Source organism: Silene latifolia, chromosome 2 (genome assembly GCF_048544455.1).
Source record: "Silene latifolia isolate original U9 population chromosome 2, ASM4854445v1, whole genome shotgun sequence".
In the NCBI taxonomy this organism is placed as follows: domain Eukaryota; kingdom Viridiplantae; phylum Streptophyta; class Magnoliopsida; order Caryophyllales; family Caryophyllaceae; genus Silene; species Silene latifolia.
The window spans coordinates 88,163,397-88,186,443 of NC_133527.1; the positions used below are offsets into that span (position 1 = coordinate 88,163,397).

General features: G+C 39.5%; 1 non-coding gene across 1 annotated transcript; it reads right to left on the reverse strand.

Moving 5' to 3' along the window:
- Positions 1-15,071: 15,071 nt before the first annotated feature.
- LOC141645525 (small nucleolar RNA R71) lies at positions 15,072-15,178 on the reverse strand. The gene has a single exon (XR_012545005.1). It is a non-coding gene; the product is annotated as a small nucleolar RNA R71 (small nucleolar RNA).
- Between the last annotated feature and the right edge of the window lie 7,869 nt (positions 15,179-23,047).

Below are 23,047 nucleotides of genomic sequence, written 5' to 3' on the forward strand. Positions count from 1 at the left end.
TGAAGAAGACTTTCTGGTGGCCTGGGATGAAAAGGGAAACAACTGAGTTCGTGGCTCGATGTTTGACATGTCAGAGGGTTAAGGGAGAGCAACGACGACCACAAGGTAAGATTCAGTCTCTTGAGGTACCTGAGTGGAAATGGGAGTCTATCTCCATGGACTTTATAGTGAGTTTACCGAGGGGCCGGCAGCGTAATAACATGATATGGGTGAAAGTTGATCGTCTAACTGAGTCAGCTCACTTTAATCCAATGAAAGATACATGGAGTAGGGTTCAATTGGATAATGGGTATAGGAAGTATGTGGTGAGGTTACATGGAGTCCCTAAGGACATTGTGTCAGATCGAGATGCGAGGTTTATTTCTCGATTTTGGCAAGAGTTGTAGGAGATGATGGGAATTATCTTGAAGATGAGTACTGCTTTTCATTCTGTAATAAATGGACAGACAGAGAGAACTATGAAGACTTTGGAGGATATGTTGCGAGCTTGTGTGATGGAGTTCGGTGGTAGTTGGGAAGATAGGTTGGATTTGATCGATTTTTCTTACAACAACAGCTACCACACGAGTATTGGGATGGCACCGTTTGAGGCTTTGTATAGGAGAAGGTGTAGAAGTCGGATTTGCTTGGACGATAGAGCTGAGGCAGTGGTTTTAGGACCACAAATGGTACAGGAGATGATAGAACAGGTTAAAGTGATTAGACAAAAGAGCTATGCAGACTTGTACCATCGGGACATCGAGTTTTAGGTTGGGGATAAGGTTCTTCTGAAAATATCACCGATGCGTGAGGTTATGAGGTTTGTAAAAAAGGGAAGTCGAGCCAGAAGTTCATAGGACCGTATGAGATTTTGGATCGTGTGGGAGAGGTTGCTTACCGATTAGCTTTACCACCAACTTTGGATCGGGTATATAATGTGTTCCATGTGTCTCAGTTACGAAATTATGTAAGTGATCCTTCCCATATGTTAGAGGTGGAGAACATCGAGTTGGATGAATCCTTGTCTTATCTTGAGGTGCCAAAACAGATTCTTGATTGCAAGGTTCGAAAAACTAGGTCCGAGGAAATGGTGTTGTTCAAGGTTATATGGTTTAATCATGAGGTTGAGGAAGCTACTTGAGAGGCGGAAGAGGCTATGAGGGAGCGGTATCCGTCTCTTTTTTATCAGGTATGTGTGGTTAAGGGGACGTAACCATGTTTCTTTTAGGAGGGTAAGAGATGATCGCATAAGGTTTTGGTGTGGTTTTATGTAGTTTTGTACAGTTAGTAGTTGTTTTGGAGTTGGTTTGAGTTGTGGTTGGGGTTTTATTTTGAGTTTTTGTTGCGTTGTTATGTCATGGTTTAGTTAGTATGTTTGCTTTTGAGTATAGGTTTGAACTTCGGGGACGAAGTTCAACTTTAAGGAGGGAAGACTGTAATACTACGGTTTCCTGTACTGTTGGGTACTCTATCGAGTAAGTGAGTTTTGGTTTAGAAACAGTGTACTGTCTGATGAGTACTCGATAGAGTAGGTGTCACTCGATCGAATAGGGGTCACTCGATCGAGTAAGTAACTTACTCGATCGAGTAAGTCGGTTTATATGGGTTATTCGCCGGGATTTGATAGAAACGTGAGAATGTTATATAATGTTATTTTCATCAGTTATTTTTACTTTTTCACTCATTCTAAATATTCTACACAAGAGAAAAGTTACGTAGCATTCCCTTCTCTCATTGCTATCTAATCCTAACGGCTAGAGTCGTCTGATCGCAGATTTCTTTATGTCGTTGAGACCGTCGCTTTTTGGGTAAGATTCTAGTATGGTTTTTATGTCATTTCATTTTTTTTGGTTGAAACCCTAATTTGGTATTTTGGGGGTTTTTGGGAGTATTGTGATTGTTAGATAGTAATTGTATGATTGTGTGATTATAGGAGGTGACTTCGTAGAAGAACGGTTTTGATTAGCTAATTGTGACGATCTTGGTGATTGCTTTTCCAGGTAGGGTTTCCCTACTGTGTTATTGGTTACATTGTATTAGATGCTTGGTTGGATGTGTTTGTCTGTGGTTCGCGAGGTGCATCCTCGGCTGAGTGGAGTCACTTGTGGGAGTGGCTCCACGCCCTTGATTCGCCCTTTTTGGAACCCGCCACAAAGAGGGTGTGCACATTAAGGAACTTGGGTTTTCGCTCGGTATTGATGAGTGTGGCTTAGGTGGGAACGGCTGCGGTCCCCCACTGGCGGTGAGGATCACTGGTTGCGGCCATAATCTGGCAGGCTTAGACCTTTAGGCTAGTCAGGTGATTAGAGATGTGACGGAGTTGGGTGATTGTATGTATAGTTGATATTTCTTATCTTATATTGTGTAATTAGTAACTGACCCCGTTTATTATTTTAAAAACTCTGGTGATCCATTCGGAGATGGTGAGCAGTTATTGAGCATGTATGAGATGGTTTGCGCGAGGGATAGATGGGATCGAGTCACCACATGTCACTAGAGTCTTCCGCTGTGTCGTTGAACTTATATTTCTTTTTAGTTGAATTTGATATTTTGGAACAGATGTATTTCACTTTACAGTTTTGGGATTTTGGTTATGTAATCGTTTAAACTTATTTATCTAAAGTATGTTCTTTTATGGTCAATTTGATATACATTGCCTCGGGTAACCGAGATGGTAGCACTTCCATGCATTAGGTGGTTTGGTAAGGCACCTTGGTGTATGGGAGTGTTACACCATCTCTCACGCCTAATTGCTCTAGCCCAGCTAATCAAGTACCTGATATTTTAAATCTGCTCCCCATTTAATCGGAAATATTAAATGGTTCACCAGAGACAAGTCTACAGCACCAGCCTTGGGCCTTACTCACACATTATCACCAGAGATAAGTCTGCAGCATCAGCTTGAGGTTGTCCAAAGCATATACCATGCAACAATAATAATAATCTGATGCAAATGCTATGCCAATGAATCCAACACAATAATAATCCATGGAATATCATCCACAGTAATTGAATTAGCCAAAGCTAATACCCATCCAATAATTAATCCAGCCAATCACACATGTTAAATGTATGAAAGAAATACAATAAGATAATCAGTTGAGTTGTTATCCTACCTGATGAGTAGATACTCCAAATAAGCAATCCCGGCAATTACTAATAATATTCTTCAAATAAAACTATCACCTAACATAAATAATAATTGCAATTACTAACTAAACTAATTATAAAATAATTAAACTAATTTATAAACAATACGTAATTTAATATCAAAACCCGTGTTAACTACCCAACCAAACCCCATGGACAACACGGCTTAAACCCGTAATAACACTCATCATCAACCCGTGATTCACATCCCACAAACAACCCACGACAACACTCACAACCCACCGCCACCACACTTCCCGTGAACCACCACCACCTATACACAGCCACGGTCCCAACAGTCCTTACAAACACTAAGAAAACCACCACACATGCCCTAGCAACTAAACTCACGACTCCAATAACAACAACACACGATACAATGCAACAACCTCATGCCACTAGCAGCCACCACCGTGCACCACCTTCACCACAGTCAACCACCACCCTCGACATCTACCTTACACGACCCCTAAGACAGCCTCAAATCATCAACAACAACCAATGAACAACAACCCTACACTAATACTTACAGATGATATAAACACACCAAGTATGACCAAAACCACCACCATACCGCGCTACAACTACATCCACCTAACCACGATGGTCACGGCTATGCCAAGCACCTGTAGCCACCACCATTATTGAGCCCATACACCCACAACACTCGACAACAGCAACAACCAACAACAACACACACCCGCCTACCCATACAAGAACTCGTTTTACACTACCTAACAACCACCCCGACCACCACCACTGACCACCACCGTAACCTCCCATCATCCCATGACAACTTCAACCCAAAGCCACCCCAGGCCAGATAATGCACAAAGGGTAAAACCTAGCCCAAAATCTTTGTTCAAACAACAAGAAACGCTCACGGTCAAACCCTTATCCGACAGTCAACGGTGGTCAACGACGGCTCACGGCCTTGGTCAAGTCATACGGTGGTCAACGGTGTAAGTTATATTAAATAATTAAAAGTCTGATTAATTTATAAGACGGTTTTATAATTCTTACCTTGAGGCAAATAAATATGAAGAATTCTCCTTCTTTTCTCCCTTCTAAATCTCTCTCTCTCTCTCTCTCTCTCTCTCTCTCTCTCTCTCTCTCTCTCTCTCTCTCTCTCTCTCTCTCTCTCTCTCTCTCTCTCTCTCTCTCTCTCTCTCTCTCTCTGTGTGTGTGTGTGTGTGTGTGTTTGTGTGTGTGTGTGTGTGTGTGTGTGAATTTTATGTGGAATAATAACTTATGGGTAGGTTAACTTAGCTTATATAGTAACAAAGGTAAATGGAATTAGGAAGTTTCTAGGAAATAGACTATATATATAATATGTCTTATTATATTATTATTATTATTATAATAATAATAATAATTATTATTATTATTATTATTATTATTATTTTTTATTTTTTATTTTTTATTTTTTGCAGAGAAAGTATAGGATTTGCATTAGAAAGAGTAAGAGTGGAGTACAATCCTAAAACCTTAGTCTACAAAGGAAGTTAGAGTAGCTCCCTAAAGTACCAACTCGATATCCAAGCTATACTAATTCGAACTGACATCCTCATCCCCCTTGGAGTAAATATTAAGCATCCTATGGTAGACAACGAACTTAACCTTGGAGAAAAGCTGGCAAGTGGTGTTCTTTACCCCATTAAAAATGCGACTATTCCGCTCTTGCCAAAGAACATATATCACAGCAAGTAGGGCGCATTTGCATGCTCTCTTCCAGTTACTTTGTCCTCGGATATGAGTCTTATACCAGGTGATTAGCCGTGGCAAAGAGCAAGTTACATTTCCAATCTTTAGCCAGGTGGAGACCAACTGCTAAAGGCCAACTGAGAATGGACAAAGAAAGAAAAGGTGATCATCATTCTCCATTGTAGCTTCACATAACGAGCATCTATTGATAATCACAAGCCCTCTTTTGTTTAAATTGTCAGGCGTAGGCAAGCAATTCTGAAAAGCAAGCAGGCTAATGACCATATGCTTAGGTACACATAAGCTTTCACCCAAGAGAGATGTCCACCTTCTTTTGTGCTTCTTATCTCTGATCATCTTGTATAGAACTGATCCAGTATAGCTATCAGCATTGTCACCTGCAAGAACCAGCTTAGCATCCTCAATAGTCCCCATTTGTACCAGGAACCAATCCCTTACCTTTATAAGATTGGACCAGTACCAAGAATCAGAGCTCGTGGGTGGAAGTTGCCAAACGTCCGCGTTTTGAATTATATAAGCTTCCTTCCATTGCACTCATAAACTTTGAGATTGATGTTCAAGCTTCTAGAACCATTTCAGTAATTGAGTTTTATTCCAAGAGAGAACTTCTTTGATGTCAATCCCACCTTCAGCCCGAGGATAACAAAAATTATCCCAGCTTTTGAAAATCATTCGTCTTGAGTCATTGTCAAAGCCCAAAAAAAAAACTTCGACAAAGCTGATGGATCTTATTCACGATCCCTTTAGGGACAAAGATACTTGGCCCCCAAAAGTTTTGTAAGCCAAAAATAACCGAGTTAATAAGCGTTACCTTCCCAGCATAGTTAAGCGTGTGATTAGCCCGGTGGGAGAGCTTTCTAGTAATCTTGTCCAACAGAGGTTGAAACATGTTCTGATGAAGTCTAGCAGGGAATAAGGGGATACCTAAATACCTAAATGAGAACTCACCCTGAGTGAAACCAATAGTCAGCAAGATATCCTCTATAACTTCATTGGCCACCCCCACCAAAATAGAGATAAGTTTTAAAGGGGTTAGCCTGTAAACCACAGTACCCAGCAAATACCCCCAAGCAGCGAGCCACAGCATCCACCGAAGGCACGTCACCTCTAGTAAACACCAGGAGATCGTCGGCAAAAACTAAGTGCATGAGATTTAATTTCACACATTTAGGATGGTAAGAAAACTCAGATTACGTAGGCAACTGTCTCAGCAACCATGAAAAACTTTCCATACAAAGCACAAAAAGGTAAGGGGAAAGGGGATCCCTCTGCTTAAGCCCTCTCTGACCAGGGAAAAACCCTTCTACTTTTGGTCGGACTATCGTTTTCGGTTACTTGTCGTTAGGAGCACCTAGACCAAAACAATATTTATAACTTCACAAACTACTCTACTATTATTAAAGAGGTAAGTAAAGGTCGGATCCCAAGGGACGGGTATTGATATAGGATTTTCGATTGCAAGTAGTGGTGTGTAAGGGTGTCACAATTTGGGTTGAGATAAGAAGATCACTAAACTAAATAACAATGTAAATAAACAAGCTAGATAATTAAAATGAGATGTAAACAATTGATTTAAAGCAGTAAGGTGTCATGGGTTCATAGGGGATTCATGGGAATTGATCATACAAACATATTCTCAAATTATAAGCAAGCAATTATTGTTGTGATAGGATCGAGTTGGTTTATATCTTACAATCCTAGGAAGGTTTGGGTCCCGGAGCCGAATCGATTAGATTGTACAACACCTAAAAGTCGACTTAATCCTCCCTACTCAACTATATGCATGGTCTAATGAGACTCGAGTTCGTTTATGTCTTATAAGTCTCATTGAAAAGGTAAGTGATGGGTAAAAAATGCAAGGATTCATAGGCTCGCATTTCATCAAACATAACATGTGCATAAGTTGAGATCACAACAAGCAAGCAAATAAATTATGTGAACATATTAGATTAAGCATGAATCATCCTCCATGTTGGTTTCCCCTAATTCCCCATTAACCGTAGCTAAGGAAACTACTCACTCATTATCAAGTTTAACATGCTAACAAGGTTGTCAATCATATTAACAAAGCAAAACATGATGAATGAATGAATGGAAATGATTAAAAATAATTAAAACAAGGGTTAAGAGAATTATACCTAATGATGATTCCAAAATAATAAGCAAAGAATAATAGAAGTACTTGATGATTGATGGAAGGTTGTCAATTTCCCAATAATACCGAAATAATCTTCAACTACCCAAAATAAATGATGAACAATAGAGAAATTAAGGAAATGAGATTTGTATTAATGCTTAATTAAAAGTTGATTACAAGATTAAAATGAGATTAAGATTGTATAAGAAGAACATGATAATCTAATTAGTACAATGGGGTCTTTATACTAAGGATTAGGTACATACATTAGGGTTACTAAGGGCTTAAATGACGATTAAGACCTTTAAGAAAAGTTGAGGAAGTGCTCCTCTCGAAGGAGATGCTCATCTCCGCTTCGCTAGTCTTCAAGGAATATGCGCATCCCAAGTGGACCAAGGGAGAGGACGTTTTGCACTGTGAAGGAATCCGAGCGGCCAGATGGTCGGGACGAGCGGATTGTGGAGGTCCAGGACGAGCGTACTGGGTGGTGGGATGCTCGGATTCTGGAGGGCTAGGACGAGCGTCCCGAGGCTGCGACGAGCGGATAGTAGCCTTGGAAGCTTCTTCTTCATTTCTTCTTTTCTTCTTCCAACAATCCTCAAGGATTTTGTTGGGGATGCAAGGATCTTCTCATCATTGCCCATCTACTACATTATTTACATAGGCCTTCTAGTCTTGTCTTCACTTTGATGCTTGGTCATTAGATTCGATCAATATAGCTCCATTTTGCCATGAAAATACAAGGTTTGCACTCCTCTCCTACCAAGGAAACAAAACCTCAAAGAATATGCAAAACGAAAGACTAAAGATAGTAAATGACCCAATTATGCACTAAAAAGCATAGGAACGAGGCTAATTCGGGGACTAAATATGCTCTAAAATGAGTCACATCAAATATCCCCAAACCGAACCTTTGCTCGTTCTGAGTAAAGAGGTGACAAAACTAGGACCCTTATTTAAACTAACCTACTAATATAACCGATATGAGACAATTAGCGGGTCTCACTCTGCCCCTTCAACTCACAACAAGACAACCATGAGGTAGGATGCCTTCTTGCAAGGCAAGGTGGGTCTTGCCAAAATGGCAACACATTCAATCATTAAAGCACACAAACCAAGTAATGGATGCATCTACAAAAGAATAGCCACTTTCCTCATCTAAGTGGCAGAAATTATCTAAAGAGGAAACAATCTAAGGGTACACACTCCATTATAGATACAATTTCTTCAAGTTACTAAGCCTAGGAGGATACTAATAAGTCACCTCCAAGTTGTGTCAAACTAGGGTACCTTTGTCCTCAATCGTTAAATGCTTTTGTCAAGAACAGACTCCCTATGGTGTTAGAAACACTGGAGGATAGCGGAATTCCCCTTCTTGCCTAGACAAGAAGAAGGGTCGTCCCCTCTCTACCATGCACAAAAGTGGATACGATGGAAAAGGGATCAATAGTATTTAAGTTTCATATGGGAGTTTGCTTTTGTTGTTGTTTTTCCCCCCAATTTCTTGTGGCATTTGATATTTTGAGAACATTTCTTTTTGCCATTTCTTTTGATGTTTGGCATTTCAATACTTGACAATTTTCAACTTTTTGCATTTTCTTTTGAACATTTTCAAAGTCACCCCATTTGTAGCGAGGGTGCCTTATATTTAAAGCATAGGAGTTTTCATTTTTGTTACTCCTCTTTTCTTTTGATGCAATTTGCAAACTTTCTTGACTTTTCATTTCAATTCTTGAACTCAAATTTTTAAACAATTTTTGTGCCCATTCCCTTTTTGATGACAAAATGTGGTAGAACATGGATGATGGTTGCATGGTTTCAAGGGTCACCTTGGAATAAACGGTAGCCAAGGAGTTATCATACCACAAGGTACTCTTGACTAGGCCTTAATCCATGGGTCAAAGGATACTAGCATGACACATCCTAGGGTGTTTTACAAGTATTCTAACAAGCAAAGTCTCAAGAAGAAAAAGTATCTACAAGGGCCTTATATACACTTGTCAAGCTTCCCAAATAGACGGTTTCACAAATTGTTTCCTAACATGCAACTACATGCCATGATGCAACTAACATATATATATCTCTAATGCATATGCTTCTACCAACTAGTATGCCAAATAATATAAATGCAATCCTAATTTCACATTGTTTTTACCGCATCAATCAAAATAAAGCCACATAGTCATTAACATAAAGAGGAAAAAGGGGATTGGAAAGACCATACCATGCGGTCTTCAATATCCTCATGTCTCGGATGTGGCATAGTCGATCAATGTGAAAAAGGATGAACAAACACAATATATACAAGACTACACTACAAAGGAAATGAAAATTATTTTTGGATTTTTCAATTTTTCAATTTTTTTTTTTTTGTATTTTGTTTTAATTAAAGGATATATTTTTTGTATTTTTTAAATTTTTCCATTTTTATCTTTTTTGTTTTAAAAAGGTCAAGTTAGAATTTCCCATTCCCACATTACTATGGGCATTGTCCTCAATGGCCAATACGATAGGAAATTATGCAATTCATATGAAAATGCATGATTTTTAAGCTAAATGCAAATTTTATGATATATAAACAAGAGCAAATGCAAATTAAGCTATGCTATATGATGCATGGTTTTTGTTATGGTGGAGAGCATAATTTAGATTAGCTCCCAATGCATATGCATAAACTTCCCCAAACCAAAATAGACACTATTTCTAATGTCAAAAATTGGGGGAGTTCATGCATAAAAATGCAATGCATGAAACTAAAATTTGTCATTTTGGATTTGAAAGTTGGGAAAAATAAAATGAACACCTTAATGGAACCAAGGTGTTAGTCCTGTAATGTTGCTAGGACACCACAAAATGATCAAGATAAAATAAAAACAAGAGAAGTAGACAAACCATAAAGGAGGTGTAAGCATGTAGGATCCTCCAAGTGTTTGCTAATCCTCACCCATCGTGTCATCATCATCACCAAATTCCTCACTTGAGGCATCATCAACCTCCATGGATGTGGAGTTATTTCCACTCTCACTTGCACTTTCTTGTTCATCCTCACTTTCCTCTTCTTCTTGAACTTCTTCATCTTCACCTTCTTGCTCATCACTCTCATCAACAACCATCTTCTCTTCACCCGGTCTACCACCTCTAGAAGTGCTAGGAAAGAATACCTCATTATCCGCCCAACTAGGCAAAGGACAAGATGGATCAAGAAGTCCTTGCCTAGCAAGATGTAGGAGGGCGGATATTGTGCTTTGTAAGCATCAACTCTATCATTATAAGCTTGTTTATGCATTTCCTTCATCAATAGAGTCAAGTAATTGTTTCCCGCCTTGGCATTTTCGGGGTTGAATTCGTGGTAGACAAATGGATAAGGTGGGGTGACAATGGAGGAGGAGGACTCGGCAACTTCTTCCCCTTGGTGTTGAATGATGTATTCGGCTTCTTCGGAGAGTGGGAGAAGGTAATTCGGTATATGAACATTCAAGCGGCAAATATTGCTAGACAATGTGAAGGATTTAGCTTCATTTGTCAACCACCCAAATTTGTTATAAAGAGTATCATTCTTGACCCATTTGAACTTTAGAATCATGGTGGCTAGATCAATGGTAGGGCCTCCCTTTACCGGTGTATAGGTGTCATTCTTGTTGACATCCTGGTTAAAGTTCTTAGCCAAATACGTCACTAATCCTCCATTGACAATAAAAGCTGTGCCTTCTTTGCCACAATCAACATTAAGCCATCTATCAATTAAAAGTCGTAAAGCATTGTATGGCTTTGTGAACTCTCTCCTAATATTCAAAGCTGACTCAAGAAGAACAAAATCAAGTTCGGTAACATGATTTGTACATTTCTTAGCTATCAAGGTATTCCCAACAACCTTATGCCATACTCTTATGCCCGGATGATGGACCAAGAGAGCACGGCAATCATGATAGGATGTAAATTCTTTTCCGAAAATGGCCTTCCATAGAGGAGCGGGGTCATACTTGGTAGACTTCTTTGTGTATTTAGGGCTATCACTAAGGCCAAATATCTTACCAATTTCGTCATAAGACAATTTTCTATCAACATTCTCGAGACGAAACTCAATATTGGTTAGGGTATCCACCTTGGTGACTTTCAAAGAGCACAAAAACTCAAAGGTGAGGGAGGAGTAGGTCAATTCTTGCATTTCAAACAATTTACTCAATCCCATAGACTCGAAAAAGGTCTTTGTTTGCTCAAGAACACCCAATTTTGACAATGCATCTTGACAAATGAACTTGGTAGGCATGATGGTTTTCTTAGCAAAGAGAATAAATTTCTTCCTATGGGAGTCGGAAGTGAAAATTACCTCCGTATAATCGGCTAATTGTTCAATGACCGGAGTAGTAGAGGTAGTAGCTTCCATGGGAGGATTTTGTTCTTGAAACTCCAACCTTGCATTATGAACTACCAATGCCTTTGATGCTTGTTTGTCTTGAAGAGCTTGTTGTCTCTTAGAAAGGTTTTTTTTTTGGGGTGCCTTGCTTCCACCTTTTGTTCTTGCCATACTCCTTTGCTTACTAACACCAATGAAAGTTTGAAATCTTCAATTTCTAGTAATGCCCAAATCAATTTAGGATAGATGAATGTTACTTTGTATCCCAAAAATCGACTCAAAACTTGAAGATTTTGGTGTTTTAATCACTTGTTGTTGCTAAAGGAGTGATTAATTTTTGTTTTGAGGAAGTTTGGATTTGATTTGGTTGATTTTGGTTGAGAAATTTGATTTTTGTTGATGGATAGGATGAGGGTTTTGGGTAGTGTTTGTGTCTGAAATAATGAAAATGAGTTGGGAAGGAGGGGTTTAAAGGACCTTTTGAATTTGAAAAGCAGAGGGAGACGAGCGGCTTCAGGGTCGGGACGCTCGGATTCTTCAGTTTCTGTGTTCAGGAAAAACGCCTGGGGACGAGCGTCACGAAGGTAAGACGAGCGGATTCTTGAGCTGGGACGAGCGTCTTCTGCTTGAGACTCTCGGATTCCTTTCGAGGGAGAAATACCAAAAATTGGCAGTGTAAAGACGAGCGTCTTCCTTCTGGGACGACCATCCTAGCTGAGAAGAGCGGATTCCTTGCTGGGACGCTCGGATTCTCAGTCAGACCCAAAAATTAATTCTGCAGCTTCACAAGACGAGCGTCTTATGCACTGGACGCTCGGGTTCATTTTAAGACGGGCGGATTTGCCTCGGGATGCTCGGATTCTGCCTCTTCCACACGGATTCAAGTCCATCCGTGGGTGCTTCGTAACCCGTGTCATTTCATTCTTCAATTCTTGTGTTCTTCATTGTGGGGGCACTACAAAGGCATGGATAGCCTAGGCAATTGCTATCCCCACACTAAGGCAAACACTACACAGCAATAAACTCATAAGTCCCTCCCTCACTTCTCTCAAAATGATGAAAATCGTGATCAAGGCATAGAAATGCAGATCCAAAAATGACAAAAATGCAATACGATAATTAAAATGCAAGTTAGGGAGTTAGAATATTTACAAATGGTGGTTTAGGGAGGACTCCACCAAACTCTCATCCAATAATGAGATGTCAAAGGGGCATGTTTGATGTGACCATAATTAGAGCATATTTAGTCCCCGAATTAGCCTTGTTCCCATGCTTTTTAGTGCATATTTGGGTCATTTATTGTCTTTAGTTCTTTGTTTTGCATATTCTTTGAGGTTTTGTGTCCTTAGTAGGAAAGGAGTGCGAACCTTGCATTTTCATGGCAAAATGAGGCTAAATTGATTGAATTCAATGACCAAGCATCAAGGTGAGACAAGATTAGAAGACCTTTGTACATACTATAGTAGATGGGCAATGATGAGAAAAGATCCTTGCATCCCCGAGGAAATCCTCAAGGATTTTATGAAGAAATAGGAAGAAAAGAAGAAGGAACGAGACTGCCTGATAATCCGTGCGGATTGCCTAGAAGACGCCCGTCTTCACCCCACAATCCGAGCGTCTTCCTCAGCTGGACGCCCGGGCAAAACCACCCAAAGACGCCCGTCTTTCCCTTCTGGACGCCCGTCCAGAAGCTGCCAAATCCACCCGTCCCGTGCTAAAGACGCCCGAATTCCCAGACAGTCCCATTTCGTCTTCTACAAGCTTCAAGGAAGGATGCACATCTTTTTCTAGAGACCGGAGTCTCCCTAGAGACCGGAGTCTCCCTAAGAGACCGGCGATTCCTCAACAAGGGACTTAATCGTCATTTAAGCCCTTAGTTAACCCTAATTCATGCACCTAATCCCCACTATAAATACCCCATTTGTCTAATTAGAAGAGCATGTTCTTCTTAGCAATCTTTAGTGTAGTTAATATCAATCAAATCTCTCTTTAATCTTGTAATCAACATTTAATAAAGTTTTAATACAAGTTTTATTTCCTTAATCTCTCTCTTGTTCATCCTTTATTTTGGGTAATTGAAGATTATTTGGGTTATTATTGGGAGATTGACAACCTTCCAATCAAGCATCAAGTACTTCTTTTATTCTTTGCTTTATTATTGGAATCATTAGTAGGTACAATTCTCTTAATCCCTTTTTAATTATTGTTAATCACTTTCATTTATTCATCATGTTTCACTTTGTTGGTATGATTGACAACCTTGCTAGCATGTTCAACATGATAATGAGTGAGTAGTTTCCTTAGCTAGGGTTAATGGGTAATTAGGGAAAACCAACATGGGGAATGATTCATGCTTAAATTAATATGCTTTCATAGTTTATTTGCTTGCTTGTTGTGATCTCAACTTATGCACATGTTATGTTTGATGAAATGTGAGCCTATGAATCCTTGCATTTTTTACCCATCACCTATCTTTTCAATGAGACTTGTAAGATATAAACCAACTCGAGTCTCATTAGACCATCCATATTGTTGAGTAGGGAAGATTAAGTCGACTTGTAGATGTTGTACAATCTAATCGATTCCGCTCCGGGACCCAAACTTTCCTAGGATTGTAAGATATAAACTAACTCGATCCATCACAACAATAATTGCTTGCTTATAACTTGAGAATATGTTTGTATGATCAATTCCCATGAATCCCATATGACCCCATGACACCCTAGTGCCTTTTATCAATTGTTTACATCCCTTTTAATTCATCTTGCTTGTTTACTTTCATTGTTATTTAGTTTAGTGATCTTCTACTTCAAACCCTAATTGTGACACCCTTAAGACACCACTAGTTACAATAGAAATCTCATCTCAATTCCCGTCCCTTGGGATCCGACCTTTACTTGCCTCTTTACTAATTGTAGAGTTGTTGGTGAAGTTATAAATTATGCTTTGGTCTAGGTGCTCCTAACGACAAGTATTGAAAACTAAACCCCACAAGGGAACACGACCAAAAATGGCGCTGTTGCCGGCGACGGTGTTAACTTGATTTAGATTTTCTTGTATTGTTATTAGTTGTGTCTTTCTTTGCCTTGGGGAAGTAAAACTCCTCAAGGTTTGTTCTAATTATTTTCGAGTTGTTTGATATTTTGCATGTCTAGAAGATCACAAGGTGGTTTGTTGCCCTTTAATCACGAAATTGAAAGAACTTTGACAACCAATAGAAGGCTTGCTAGGAGAACTTTGAGAGGTATTGGTGAGGTTGTAGATATTCAACCAAATACTATTGAGTTCATCAACCCTTTTGCAAAAGAAGGTGAGGAGAACCCAACACAAAATCCAACACAAAATCAACTCACAATGCCTAAGTTTTCATCACATTCCGTACCCACCGAGGAGAACCCACCCAATGGTACTCCCACACCACAACATCTAACCGGAAATTTTATTGCCAAATCCGCATTTATCCAATTAGTCGAAAGAAGCCAATTTGGGGGGATGCCAAGTGAAGACCCTCATTCTCATATGGAGACTTTTTGTGACTATTGTGATGCGATTTCTCAAACCGGTGTAACTCAAGACCAAATTCGATGGGTCTTTTTTCCTTTTTCTCTAATTGACACCGCGAAACAATGGTTGAAAGGCCTAGATAAGGCTACTCTCGGAATTTATTCTTGGAAAAAGTTGGCTCTAGCTTTCTACAAAAAGTTCTATCCACCGGAAAAGACTAACATGCTAAGAGCTCAAATTACGGGCTTTAAGCAAAGGGATGAAGAATCTTTGTATGAAGCTTGGGAGCGATTCAAGGGAATTTGTCGCTCATGTCCTCATCATGGACTTAGCGAGTGGTTCTTGGTACAACAATTTTGGAACGGTCTTTATGAAGATTCAAGGAACATTCTCAACTAAGATCAAATGGAATGTTCACCGAAGTTGATGACAATCAAACTTGGAACAAAATTGAGGAAATGGCGGTCCATAACTCACAATATCGTAGACCTCGCAAGGCTACTAGAGGAGAAAAGCATGAAGTGTACTCCATTACTCAATTGGGTGCTCAACTTAGTGCTCGCATTGATACCATCAATTTGAAGTTTGAAAAAGCTATGGCTAGACTTGAAGAAGCCTCAAAATCACCAAAGCATCATGTTAATGCCATGACGGCATCTTCATCAATCCCAAGTGGGATATGTGAGAATTGTGGAACTTTGGGACATGACCAAATTAAATGTAGGGGAACAAATGAACAAGTAAATGCTTTCCAAGCATACAAGAGTGGTACCCCTTTTTCCAACTATTACAATGAAAACACCAAATTCCATCCAAATCTCTCATACAAAACTCAAAATGTTCAAAACCCTCAACCAACATACACCCCACCTCCCATGAGAAACCAAAATCAAAGACCCTTTTTCAACCAAAACCAAGGTTACCAAAATCAAACTCCATACAATCAACAAAATGACCAAGGTTTTGATGTTCAAAAAGCGGTCCTCCAAATGCAAAAGAATCAACAAGAGTTTTTCACTCAAATGCAAAAAGATAGTCAAGCAAAGGAAATCACCATCAACAACATCCTAGCTCACACCAAAATGTTGGAAACCCAGTTGACTCAACTAGCATATTCAAGCTCACAAAGACAAAAGGGGCAATTACCACCTCAAAGTAATCCCCCAAGACATGAAATGGTTAGTGCCATTCACTTGAGGAGTGGTACAAGGTATGAAGCACCGAAGAAGCAAGTTGAGGATGAAGTTGTGGAAGCTAGTGACAAAGAAGAAATTGTGCAAAACTCCAAGGATGGAGAACCATCAAAAGAAGAAATTTCAAAGAAAAATGAAGACAAAGTCAAGGAGAAGGAGCCCATTGTGATTAGACTTCCTTTTCCAAGTCGTCAAGCCAAGCCCAAATTTGATGACCAACTTGGAAAATTTATGGAAATTGTGAAGAATTTGGAAGTCTCGATTCCTTTCACGGAATTAATCAATCACGTGCCGGCCTATGCAAAATACATGAAAGACATTCTCACAAAGAATAATTCGATCCGGAAGCTTGAGACTGTCGCCTTCACTAAAGTGATTTGTGCAATACTTCAAGGGAGTTCACCTCCAAAACTCAAAGATCCGGGAAGCTTCTCAATACCGTGTACCATTGGCGACACCACGATCAACAAAGCCTTATGTGATTTAGGGGCTAGTGTGAGTGTTATGCCGTACTCGGTGAGTAAAAGGTTAGGGATGGGAGAGCTTAAATGCACCAATATCACACTCCAAATGGCCAATAGATCGACGAAGACACCATTAGGGATATGGGAAGATGTTCCCGTAAGAGTTGGGAAATTTTTCATCCCGGTGGACTTTGTCATTGTTGACATGGAAGAAGATTCCAACATTCTGATCATTCTAGGAAGACCTTTCTTACATACCGCGGGTGCGGTGATTGATGTGAAGCATGGAGAGCTCACTCTAGAAGTGGGAGATGAGAGCATAACTTTCAATCTTGACAAGACCATGAGAGCTCCCCGTTTGCATGAACCATGTTTTATGATTGATCATTATAGCCGGAAGGATGATAAAAAGAAGTCGGAATTCCAATGGAAGAAGAAAATTAAAGATGCTCCATAGAAAGAGCAAGTGAACTGTAACAAAGAGAGCTTGAAAAGCTCACCAAAGTCAAGCAATGAAGAGGATGGCCTCATTAGCCAAGACAAGAAAGTGGGAGAGTTGTCTCTATCAACTCAAGAGATATTTAGTGATCAAGTAGATGAAGTTTGTGGTCTTTGGGACGATGAGTTTGAAGGGATTTTCAATCCCTATATTGGTAATGTTATCGATAAAGACCGACAACAAGGGCAAAGGTCTATTGAAGATCTTTATCATGATAATGAACAAGCTTTTGACTACTTTTTAAAGGTGTTGAGCAACATCAACAACACCTTGGACATGCCCCCATGACATCTCACTAAGGATGAGAGTTTGGTGGAGTCCTCCCTAAACCACCATTTGTAAATATTTCTAACTCCCTAACTCGCATTTTAATTCTTACATTGCATTTTTGTCATTTTTGGATTTTTATGCTTTGATCAAGATAATTATCATTTTTTAGAGAAGTGAGGGAGGGACTAATGATTCAATTGATGTGTAGTGCTTTAGCTTAGTGTGGGGATACCAATTGCCTAGGCTATTCATGCCTTAGAAGTGCCCCTACAATGAGGAACACGGGATTTAAAGAATGAAAAATGACAAGGGATATGCAAGTGCACGGATGGAACTGAATCCGGGTAAAACAGGGAGAATCTGAGCGTCTTCATGGGAATCCGCCCGTCTTCAGGCAATCCGGGCATCTTTGTCAAAATCCGCCCATCTATCTGAGCTGAAAATTTGAAATTTTAGGACTGTTGAAGAATCTGAGCGTCCTGGTAAAAAAGACGCTCGTCTTCAGAAATCCGCCCATCTTGAAAGGAAAGACGCCCGTCTTTTTTGCTGTGAAAAACAAGAAAAGCTCACTGTCTGAGAATCCGCCCGTCTTCAGCAGAAGACGCTCGTCCTGCAGTCGATAAATCCGAGAGTCTTTGCTGAAAGACGCCCGTCTTTAGGCGAGAATCCTGAACAAAAAAAAAGCAGAATCCGAGCGTCCCGAAGGAAAGACGCCCGTCTTCCCCTGCAATTTTTGAAATTTTCGGGTATTTTAAATACCCCATCCCACATTCATTTCTTCATTCCTTCATTCAAAACACTACCCATAAACCCCAAAACTCAAAACCCTCATCCTCTCCATCACCAAAACAAGATTTCCTCAACCAAATTCAACAAAATCAAATCCAAACTTCCTATTAACAACAATTAATCACTCCTCTTCCAACAAAAATCAAACCAAGCACCAAAATCTTCAACCTTTGAGTCTATTTTTGAAATTAAAAAGGCAAAGCCTTTCATCTTAAAATCGATTTGGGTATACTTGGAAATTGAAGATTTTCACTCTTTTCTTGGTTAAATCATCAATGGCAAGGACAAAAGGATCAACAAAGGCACCTAAGGCAAAGGCACTCTCAACAAGAAAAAAGATTATTCAAGCAAAGAAAGCCTCATTGGCTATGGTGGTAGCTAGTTCAAACTTGGAAGTTCAACAACAACCTCCCTTGGAAGCAACAACATCAACAACTCTGGAAATTGCTCAATTATCAAACTATCTGGAGGTAATTTTCATTTCTAACTCCCATAGGGATACATTTTCCAAGTATGCTAGAAAATCCTTTCTATCCACCAAATTCATATGTGAAGATGCCTTGAACAAATTGGGTGTCCTTGAACAAACGAAAGCCTTCTTTTAAGCCACGGGGTTGGGAAAATTGTTTGCTACAAGAGAATTGACATACCCCTCCCTTACCTTAGAATTCTTGAGTTCTTTGAAAGTTACTAAGGTAGAGACTAGATAAAACATCGAGTTCCGCCTTGCTAATGTGAGTAGGCGCATCACCTTTGATGAATTGGGTAAATTATTGGGCCTTAGTGATTCACCTAGTTATTACAAAAATCCCGAAAAGTATGACCCCACTCCTCTTTGGGAGGCGATTTCCGGGAGGAAATTTGAGAACTATCATGCTAGTCGCTCTCTATTAGTCCACCATCCGGGCATTAGAGTGTGGCACAAGGTCATCGGGAATACTATCATTGCAAGAAAAGACACTAACCACTTTACCAAGCTCGATTGTGTTCTACTTGAGTCGGCCTTAAATATTGGAAGGGAATTCACCAAGCCTTACAATTCTCTAAGGCTTTTGGTAGAAAGATGGCTAAATGTTGATTGTGGAAAGCAAGGCACCACTTTTATTGTAAATGGAGGTCTAGTCACTCTTTTGGCTAAGTACTTTGATTCGAATTTCAACAAGGATAGCAAGTATGTGGCGAAAAAGGGGGGTCATCTCATTGACATGGATGCCATGATTAACAAGTACAAGTGGGTCACTCATAACCCTCTTGACACCAAATATGGGTGGCTCACCAATGAGGCTAGATCTTTTACTTTGCCTTCCAAGATATGCCGTTTGAGTGTCCATCGGACCAACTACCTTCTTCCCCTCTCAAAAGAAGCCGAATACATCATCCGTCAACAAAGGGGTGAAATAGAAATGCCCTTCTCCTCCATTGTCACACCACCCTATCCATTCAAGTATCAAGAGTTCAAACCCGAAGGTGTTAAAGCTAGTAATGACTACATGACTCTACTTATGCAAGAGATGCACAAACAAGCTTATAAGGATCGGGAAGATGCATACTTAGCCCAATATCCACCCCTCCTTCATTTAGCTAGGCAAGGACTACTTGATCCTTCATGTCCTTTGCCTAGTTGGGCGGATAGGGAAGTCTTCTTTCCGAGTGCATCTAGGGGTGAGATTTGAAAATTTGAAAATCCAAAAACAAGTTCATTTCCTTTGTAGTGTAGTCATGTATATATTGTTGTATATATTGTGTTTGTTTTATCCTTGTTCACATTGATCGACTACGCCACATCCGAGACATGAGGATCATTGAAGATCGCATGGTATGATCTTTCCAATCTCCTTTTTCCTCTTTATGTTAATCTATGTGGCTTTATTTTGATTGATGCGGTATAACAATGTGAACTTAGGACTTGCATTTAGTTTATATGTCATATTAGTTGGTAGAATCATTTGCATTAGGATGTATATATGTTAGTTGCATCATGGCATGTAGTTTGCATGTTAGAAAAATTTTGCGAAACCGTCTACTTGGGAAGTTTGACAAGTGTATATAGGCCCTAGTAGATGCTTTTTCTTCTTAAGACTTTGCTTGTTAGAATACTTGTAAAACACCCTAGGATGTGTCATGCTAGTATCCTTTGACCCATGGATTAAGGCCTAGTCAAGAGTACCTTGTGGTGTGATAACTCCTTGGCTACCGTTTATTCCAAGGTGACCCTTGAAACCATGCATCCATCATCCATGTTCTACCACATTTTTGTCATCAAAGGGAATGGGCACAAAAATAAATCAATTTGAGTTCAATGAAATGAAAAGTGAAAGAAAGTTTGCAAAATGCATCAAATGAAAAGAGGAGCAAAAATAGACTCCTAAAGCTTCAAATATAAGGCACCCTCACTACATATGGGGTGACTTTGAAAATGTTCAAAAGAAATGGAAAGAAAAGTTGAAAGTTGTCAAGTGTTGAAATGCCAAAAATAAAAAAGAAATGGCAAGAAAGTGTTCTCAAATGTTATATGCCACAAGAAATTGGGGGGACAAACAACAACAAAAGCAAACTCCCAAAGAGAAACTCAAATACTATCGATCCTTTTATCCATCGTATCCATTTTTGTGCATGGTAGAGAGGGGACGACCCTTCTTCTTGTCTAGGCAAGAGGGGGAATTCCGTGATCCTCCAGTGTTTCTAACACCATAGGGAGTCTACTCTTGACAAAATCATTTAACGATTGAGGACAAAGGTACCCTAGCTTGACACAACTTGGAGATGATTTATTGGTATCCTTCTAGGCTTAGTAGTTTGAAGAAATTGCATCTATGAAGGAGTGTGTACCCTTGAATTGCTTCTCTTGTAGATAATTTCCGCCACTTCGATGAGGAAAATGGCTATTCTTTTGTAGATGCATCCATTACTTGTTTTGTGTGCTTAATGTTTGGATGTGTCGCCATTTTGGCAAGACCCACCTTGCCTTGCAAGAAGGCATCCTACCTCATGGTTTTCTTGTTGTGAGTTGAAGGGGCGGAGTGAGACCCGCTAATTGTCTCATATCGGCTATGTTATTAGGTTAGTTTAAATAATGGTCATATTCTTTGTCACCTCTTTACTCGGGACGAGCAAAGGTTCGGTTTGAGGATATTTGATGTGACCATAATTAGAGCATATTTAGTCCCCGAATTAGCCTTGTTCCCATGCTTTTTAGTGCATATTTGGGTCATTTATTGTCTTTAGTTCTTTGTTTTGCATATTCTTTGAGGTTTTGTGTCCTTGGTAGGAAAGGAGTGCGAACCTTGTATTTTCATGGCAAAATGAGGCTAAATTGATTGAATTCAATGACCAAGCATCAAGGAGAGACAAGATTAGAAGGCCTTTGTACATACTATAGTAGATGGGCAATGATGAGAAAAGATCCTTGCATCCCCGAGGAAATCTTCAAGGATTTTATGAAGAAAAAGGAAGAAAAGAAGAAGGAACGAGACTGCCTGACAATCCGTGCGGATTGCCTAGAAGACGCCCGTCTTCACCCCACAATCCGAGCGTCTTCCTCAGTTGGACGCCCGGGCAAAACCACCCAAAGACACCCGTCTTTCCCTTCTGGATGCCCGTCCAGAAGCTGCCAAATCCGCCCATCCCGTGCTAAAGACGCCCGGATTCCCAGACAGTCCCATTTCGTCTTCTACAAGCTTCAAGGAAGGATGCACATCTTTTTCTAGAGACCGGAGTCTCCCTAAGAGACCGGCGATTCCTCAACAAGGGACTTAATCGTCATTTAAGCCCTTAGTTAACCCTAATTCATGCACCTAATCCCCACTATAAATACCCCATTAGTCAAATTAGAAGAGCATATTCTTCTTTGCAATCTTTAGTGTAGTTAATATCAATCAAATCTCTCTTTATTCTTGTAATCAACATTTAATCAAGTTTTAATACAAGTTTTATTTCCTTAATCTCTCTCTTGTTCATCATTTATTTTGGGTAATTGAAGATTATTTGGGTTATTATTGGGAGATTGACAACCTTCCAATCAAGCATCAAGTACTTCTTTTATTCTTTGCTTTATTATTGGAATCATTAGTACGTATAATTCTCTTAATCCCTTTTAATTATTGTTAATCACTTTCATTTATTCATCATGTTTCACTTTGTTGGTATGATTGACAACCTTGATAGCATGTTCAACATGATAATGAGTGAGTAGTTTTCTTAGCTAGGGTTAATGGGTAATTAGGGGAAACCAACATGGGGAATGTTTTATGCTTAAATTAATATGCTTTCATAGTTTATTTGCTTACTTGTTGTGATCTCAACTTATGCACATGTTATGTTTGATGAAATGTGAGCCTATGAATCCTTGCATTTTTTACCCATCACCTATCTTTTCAATGAGACTTGTAAGACATAAACCATCTCGAGTCTCATTAAAATATGCATATTGTTGAGTAGGGAAGATTAAGTCGACTTGTAGGTGTTGTACAATCTAATCGATTCGGCTCCGGGACCCAAACTTTCCTAGGATTGTAAGATATAAACTAACTCGATCCATCACAACAATAATTGCTTGCTTATAACTTGAGAATATGTTTGTATGATCAATTTCCATGAATCCCCTATGACCCCATGACACCCTAGTGCCTTTTATCAATTGTTTACATCCCTTTTAATTCATCTTGCTTGTTTACTTTCATTGTTATTTAGTTTAGTGATCTTCTACTTCAAACCCCAATTGTGACACCCTTAAGACACCACTAGTTACAATAGAAATCTCAACTCAATTCCCGTCCCTTGGGATCCGACCTTTACTTGCCTCTTTACTAATTGTAGAGTTGTTGGTGAAGTTATAAATTGTGTTTTGGTCTAGGTGCTCCTAACGACAAGTACTGAAAACTAAACCCCACAAGGGAACACGACCAATGTTCAAGTAGTTGTTGATGTTACTCAACACCTTGAAGAAGTAGTCGAAATCTTGTTTATTGTCATGATAAAGATCTT